General features: G+C 36.2%; 1 long non-coding RNA gene across 1 annotated transcript; it reads left to right on the plus strand.

The window, feature by feature from the left end:
• Positions 1-1620: 1620 nt before the first annotated feature.
• LOC144034220 (uncharacterized) lies at positions 1621-4182 on the plus strand. The gene is made up of 2 exons (XR_013288180.1): positions 1621-1810; positions 3140-4182. It is a non-coding gene; the product is annotated as an uncharacterized LOC144034220 (long non-coding RNA).
• The last annotated feature ends 3863 nt before the right edge of the window (positions 4183-8045 follow it).

An 8045-nucleotide genomic window follows, 5' to 3' on the forward strand; every position in this document is an offset into this window, starting at 1 on the left:
CCTTCTCTTGAGGGGTAGCCATTTTATAGGGGTTCATTTAACATCACCTCTTTGACAAACAGGATCCCTGAAACACACAGATGCAGTGTGATAAAAAACTTTAATAAACACTGAATACAATAGAACAAATCTGAATAAAATATCTAATCAATTGCATTTTTAATACATTTTTTAAATGGTAAAGAGACTTTATGGACACCCTGTATATCATACTTGAGAGGCAAAGTGTAATTTCTGACCATAAAAAAAATGGCCTCAAAATGTTACATTTGTTGGTTTCTGTTCTGTGTAGACAAGACCAATTTTGTTTGACCCATTCAATGTCGCCAGACTGACTGACATTTAAACTTGTTAATTGTCACTCAGGTGAAGTAGTCTCTCACATTGGTTCCCCTCCATTAAAGACTTTAATTAGAGCTTTGCACTCCCCATCATTTAAACAACAGCTTGCTGAACTGCAATAGGGAAGACTGAAAGGAGGTGGGACACAATAGAGACATGTGACAATCATGTCAGGGCTACTTCTCCAGTGAATTGCTACTTACTTTTCTATAAATGGAGCACTGTAGTTGATGACAGGGGTTCTGTCCACTGTATTTGGAGATACTTTGAACTTTTAGGAGGAGGGGAGTGAAGCCACCAGACCAACCATCATGATATAATACAGTATATGGTAACCTCCGTTGGTCAAACCGTGAATGTTGGCGCCGCATCACCATTCACCATTGATGGCAAGGTCACATTTGCTGACCCTAATTTGCTAGCGTGTTAGTGCTGGCCGGTTCATGTGGAGAATGTCACACATGACAAATGATGACAAAGAGAGTAGCGGAAGCTCATCGGCTGTCATCACTGATGCAGCGCACCCACAAATACTCTGCTGGAAGAAGCAGAAGCTGTCCGCTAATCTGCACTCTGTTACGCTTGCTGTCGTCGCACAATGCAGGGTGGAATGGCTAAATGACAAAAATTCTTTCTCATTCTAATTGCATAGATTTTTCTCACAATGCTCCAACACGTTTGAGACTTTCTTTCTGTTATCCTTTTCTTAAATCGAGTCTGCTTATGCGCAGTAAGAAAATGGAATAGTCCATTGCGTGAGTAGGGAGGGCGATGCGTATTTTATGTAAATTAAGACTACAACAAAAATAGTTTCTATAAAAATATAAATAAACTCACACGCACGCACACACGCACATGCACATACACATACACACCCACATATAAAATAAAAATTAATTTAAAAAATCTGTATAAAAAAAAGAAAAAAGAGAGAGCGACGATGACATGTCAAATCGGTAAAATTACCCAATGAACAATACTGAGCTCTCCAGAAAAAAAATAAATAAAAAAAAATTAATAATAAATTAATAAATAAAAAATTATATATATATATATATATATATATATATATATATATATATATATATATATATAATAAACTTTATTAACTTTTTTGAGGCATTAATACAAAAAAAACACCCTCAAAAATAGACTCTGCACAAATCCACTACTTCCTAAATTCAGTACCACTCCTTAATTTCCTGTCTTTCGCGATTGGACAAACTGATTAATCCAGGTGTGCCTGACCTCAGTAACCACGGCGACAATGGCCAGACACACCTGGATTAATCAGTTTGTCTGATCGTGAAAGAAAGAAGAAAGAAATCAAGGAGCGGTATTGAGTTCAGAAAGTAACGGCTTTGCGCAAAGAGCCCGTAGCGACTCTTACAGGGACATTTACGGTATCTTCCTTGAAAAGCTCAAGCAGCCACTGAGAACATTTGGACACATACCTGTAGCAATACAGGTAAACTGTGTGAATACTTAATATGGATAAACAAACCATGGAATTATAAATCATTAGAATCTAGATGACCTCTGCAAACAACCTCAACTACGACTGGCGACAAAAGATGAGGCTCACTTTGTTCAAGTTGGACACCACGAGAGGTGTCATTTCCACTTGCTGGTAATCACTGGAAATATCAGCCAGCAATTGTGTTACAAACACTGAGTCAGACTTGTTGGTAAAGACTCAAGAGTTGCTGTAATTGAGATCATTGTGGGCAGTTCAGAAGTGTGAAACTGATGGCTCTTGGTGCGCATGGCAATAATGTGACAACAGACACCATACAGGGACACGCTTACTCTCGTGCGCTCAGGCATGCGCGTAGATAGAAGTCGGTAACATTATGCCTGAAGGAAGACCACGTTTCTCATGAGGACAAGCGTGTTGCCTCATTTTTGAGCTCACGACATTCAAATTGACTTCCGTCTTTGTAATGAATGGGTAAAGGCGGAAGTGACGTATTCCATTAAGCGCTCAGCACATTTGTAGTTTTTTACGTGACAGTGTTCCTACCATCCTCCTCAAAGTTGTTAAGTGACAGTAAGAATGAAACAGATCCCCTCAGGCCACTGCAAAGGTACCATTCAACTAGTTTTAAGTCAATGTTTCATCAGAAGAGTTATGAAAATATTTTATTAAGGTTGAAAAGTTCCTTAGTGATACTTTACTGTCAAAAGAGCCATTTGACAAAAAACAAAAATCTGTCTAGAGCCACAAAACATTTGAGCATTGTGATGAACTCAACAGTGTATTAGTGTTGGTCTAATGTACTGAGGGCCCAAGAGCTAATTAGAACTGCACCAGACCAGAAAAATATGCAGCATCCAATATTTGGAGATTCTTTTTCTTTTACCGGCTTTCATCTTTTGTTTTTGGGTTGTTTTATTTCATGTATTTATTTATTTGAAAAAAATCATACTTCATTTTTCATACATTTTTAGACTCTTCTACCTTTCTATTAAATTTCTGACATTTTTGGCAACTTTGTGGACATTTTGTGGTAATTTTCGGGATGTCTTCTTTTTGTTTTAACTCAATTCTCTGACATTTTTTTTGCAATTTCATGGACATTATATGTACATTTTCTACTTTAAAACTTTTCATTTACCTTTTATCTCTCTAATTCTGACAACTTAAAAATGTGGACTCTGACATTTGTTTTGATATCTAATTATTTATTTATTTTTTATTTAACCGTTAATTAATTTACAGAATATTTTATCCCCCAAAAATTAAGATAAATAGGTAAAACATATATATTAATTTCATTTTATTTTATTTTTTTAGAGATCCACAGGAAGCCACAGGAGGGGGACTAAAGAGACACATGTGGCTCCAAAACCTCAGGTTGCAGACCCCTTCCCTATCCCAACAAACATTGGCTCGAAGGTAGGGCACGCCCCTGGACTGGTCGCTGGTCACTCAAGCTATCTTTACTGTTAATGACACTGGAGAAAGCCTCATTATGTTGTTGCAATACATCCGTGGGATCGGTGATGTGAAGTACCAGGATGTGGCAGCCATTTTGCATTTACATCAATTTACAATAAACAGCAGAGAGTGAAATACTGTAGACGGTGTTATTTCTGAGGTATGTATGAATTTGTGAACATGTCAGAACAATTGCTTGTCTGTATCATTTTAAAGTACGTATAATGCGTTTAATGATGGAGTAATTAGGATAATTTTAGCTCTTGTATCATTTAATTTCCACTTTAAAGAATTTAGCTCTAAATGTCTTGTTTATGTATTGAAGTGAGTGTAAAATGTGAAATTGCCTGGAGTTTTACAGCCTCGACTGAGAGGCAGTAAGCCATCCTAAATAAATTCCACGGCATTCATCAGCCCTCTTATCTATTCTTGTCATGGACTGATCCCATGCTTCATGCCCTTACATCATGCTTTCCCTCGTGCACTGGAAAGACCAGCATACACATGTGACCCTTCCAGTGGCACCTTTACGCAGATAAGGTTATTTTCACACCGCAGGGATGTTGTTGCATATATTTAGCATTAGCTCATGCTATTTTTAACATGCATCACCTGAATAAACCCCAAAGTTGTTGTTGTTCTTTTTATTTATATTTTAATCATCAAACATTTATTTTTGCGTTAACATCTTATTTATTTGACTTACCCAATTGGGTTGTGTTATATCTTTGAACCAGGTACCTGAACTGTTCAGAAAAGTTTTTTATGAAAAATGATCAGGGTGACGGTCATGATAATACAAAGCATATAGACTGTATCGGCCACACTTTTTTTTGGGTGGTGGCCAGACTGCACAACTGACAGGGGCCAACAATAAAAATTACAAACAAACTTAACAACGCCTCATTGTCGTTCGTGTGTGAGTGCAAAATAGTCAGGGTGGGGGGTTCCTTAAGCTTGATTTCATAACCAGCATGCGGATACATTTTCACAATTTAAACACAATGGTGGACGGAGTAGCATCCATTTTCCCAAGTCGTAGAAGTGTTACTTGATTGACGGTTGACAATTGACCAGGTTGTGGTTTCAGTAGACATGCCCACAGTGTTTGAGATCAGAGAACGGGTTGATTTTTCACAATTGCGAAACCTCATTTTCTAAACTTTTTTTTTTTTTTTTGGGGCAGGGTTGTCAACAACAAACTTTTCTGTGGTGTGTTACATTTTCACTTTACAAGGAGTTTAATAATAATAATAATAATAATAATAATAATAATAATAATAATAATAATAATAATAATAATAATGTACTCTAAAACAGTTTTTTTTTTGGTTATTCAGTTTAGCCAAAAAGTTGGGTCAAATGAATAACCCCAAAAAATGGGTTACTTTGTGGGTTATTCATGTGACCCAACTTTTAAAGAACTAAACATTTTGTGTTAAATAACAAAGTTGGGCTGATTCCTTTTTGTCCAAATTCAATTGGTTGAAAATGAATTCATGATTATTATCATTATCTACAAGTTAAAAATATGATAAAGAAAAAAATTCCAACACTTCGGGGTACGCTCCAACCGCCTGTTTTAGCTAAAGATATTAACAAGCTTTCTCCGACAACAACAAAAAAACTTTCAAAAATATATAAGTTACTTTCATATACTGATAAAATGTCTTTACCCATCTCGAAATGGGAGACAGACTTGTCTATAGCACCGGAATCTGACTTTTGGATTCAAGTTTGTGAAAACGCATTTAAAATGACAAAACACACAAATTTACAACTTATCCAATATAAAATTATTCACAGAACATACATTACTCAATATATGATGAAGAAAATGGGACTCTCAGACTCCGACATTTGTCTCCAATGTTTACAAAACACTACAGACACTTATGTTCATGCTTTATGGTTATGTACTCCGGTTATGTATTTCTGGACTAATGTCTTAGAAAAACTTTCCGCTGTTTTGGACTGTAGGATACCTTTATCTCCAAACTTGTGTTTGCTAGGTGACCTAACAACAACTGACTTACCACATAAACAATTTCAATCTACACTTGTAGCCCTTACTATCGCAAAAAAAACAATTCTTGTTAACTAGAAAAATAAACAAACTGAATATCGACCAATGGTCTAACCTCCTCATAAATCACATTTTAATGGAAAAAATATCTGCCTCAAATAAAAACCAAATATCAAAATTTATAGAAACATGGTCTACGTATATAGAATTTTTTAACCTAATTCTGGTTACTTTATTCTGTCTGTTAGCGAGAGCCACTACATCGTGATAACTTACATTGATGTTTCTGCATTTGGCAATTTATTATTATATTATATTATTAGTATGGGATTTTTTTAAATAGGTTTTAGGTGAACTAATGAATACACACACGCACATACACATACTCACCCACATACAAAAATATATGTATATATATATACATATATATAAATAAATAATAATAATAATAATTTTAAAAAAAAGGAAAGCAACGATGACATGTCAAATCGAATGAACAATACTGAGCTCTCCAGAAGAAAAAATAAAAATAAATAAATAAATGAATTCATGAATAACTCACCAAACATCCCCCAAAAATGGGTTACTTTGTGGGTACAGTGGGTTAATAATTTAATTGGACCCAAATGTTTGGGATTAAATAACTCATAAAGTTGGGTCGGTTGATTTTTGACCCAATTTAACCGGGTTATTCAATTAATCCAAAAAAGTTGGCTCAAATGAATAAATCACAAAATTAATCATATATTGGGGTGGCTTTGCAGGTTACCAATTTAATAACTCAAAATGGGTTGGGTCGGTCCATTTTTGACCCAATTGTATGTGATTGACATCTCATTGTAATTTTTGGGCAAGAAAAACACAAAGGATGTTGAGAATTACTCCAGCACACCAAAAGCCACAGATCCAAAAACCCCATAGCAACCAGTCCCTTCCTTTCCCCATATAGAATTTGAAACTGTCCCCTTATGAAGTTAGCTCAGAGTTAGCGACCTTCAGTTGGTGTGCTCAACAGTGAAGCACAGTGAAGTATGATATAGTTTGGGAGCTACTCTTCTTCAACCAGAACTATAATTATAAACGCTAATGAAGCATACAGTTCTCCATTTAATCTGACTAACATGATAAGTAGCTCAAAATGCTTTGCATTAATATTCAACATTGAAATCAGCATAATTCATAGTTGAATGGCCTGCACACATTAGTCGGACTTGGTTCCAATGAAATGTATTTTTATTAGTGTCACTCATCTGGCCAAAACATTCTGTTCATTATCCAAGGTTGTCAGCACTTAGTCTAATAAAAACAAAGTAATGGATCTTGTCATGATGGTGTTCTTCAAAACGGGTGATGTGTGCTCTGAAGGGTAGCTAAGTTGCACTTCCTGCCATTATGCATTTCTCACTGCTCTAATTGTCTGCTCTCCCCAATTGTATTTCATTTGTGCACAATCTCCAGTGTATTTTTCTGGCAGGTACACATGACATGAAAAAAATGTTGCTTTAAGTTTTCAGTCAAACCTTTGCATCTATAGTATGTGAAAATAGTTGAAGACAATACTGCTAATGAAGAAAATACACACACCATTGAAACGAAAAAACAAGAAAACAAGCATTGTTTTAAAAGCAACAAACAAAGCAGATGTCTCAGAGACATGACTTACTGTGTGTCATTAAAAGCTCTTTAGCAAGCTCTTTCCTAGCTGGCCTCCCACCGTGTTCAGATGGTTTGCAGTGGCTTGACCTCAGGCTGTCAATGTCCCCAACATTACATCCGATAATAGCAAAAAATATAGTATAGTATGATATAGTGCACTAAACACAGTTGAACACTACAACCAGGCTACATGATTAACATATTTGTAATTTGTAACAACAGATTTTCTCAAATAGTTGCCTCTGCTGTGCCTTATTTCATCATGTCACCTTTTGAGAAGAAAAAAGAAAAGCACCTCAAATAGACTGGTTGTGGTGGTGCAACTACACGGCCATAATTACTTTCTGTTACTTGCAAAGCGGCATTATGATGGAGTTTAATCAAAGAGAAAGTACATTCTGTATGCAACAAGGAGAAGGGAGGAAAAAAGTTTGTGAGGAGATGGACGGAAAGCTTTACAAGTGGGGTTCAGAAAAATAATAGAAAAGCAACCAAAATCCATCCTTCACTCACTCAGTGCAAAGTAGAGTAGAATAATATTTTATTTTATATCCTATTGTATTGTCAAAATCCTCTATTAATTTAATATAGTATTATTCTCCCGTTTAGGTCTTACCTGCTTACATGTGGAGTGCCCCAAGGCTACATTCTTGGGCCTCTCTCTCTCTCTGTGCGTGCTTGCGAGTTTGTGCTCTTTCATTCACCTGAAACCTGTTAAAAATCCAAGACACTTCAAGTGCCTTAACCGGATACTTTAGAATCAGACCAGAGGAAGGATCAAAGGGGGAAAAAAAAAGATGAAGTAAGTGAAGTCAACACCAACCAGACACCACCCTCCACCCACAGAGTTACAACTCCAGAATCTTTCACCAACACCAGAAACATCTGAATTCCAAGAGAGGGAGACATCGAGAGACCAGAGGAAAGACTACAGGAAAGATGGAATTATGAAGCAGAGGGAGGTTCCTCTTCTCTTCTTTGTCAATCTTCCTCCACTTGAGGTGCATTGAAGGAATCACAGCATGGATCATGTCACTAAACTTCCATCAGTTTAAGGATAGAGAGTTAGAGACACCGTTG

The sequence above is a fragment of the Vanacampus margaritifer genome, chromosome 1, assembly GCF_051991255.1.
Source record: "Vanacampus margaritifer isolate UIUO_Vmar chromosome 1, RoL_Vmar_1.0, whole genome shotgun sequence".
Classification (NCBI taxonomy): Eukaryota; Metazoa; Chordata; class Actinopteri; order Syngnathiformes; family Syngnathidae; genus Vanacampus; species Vanacampus margaritifer.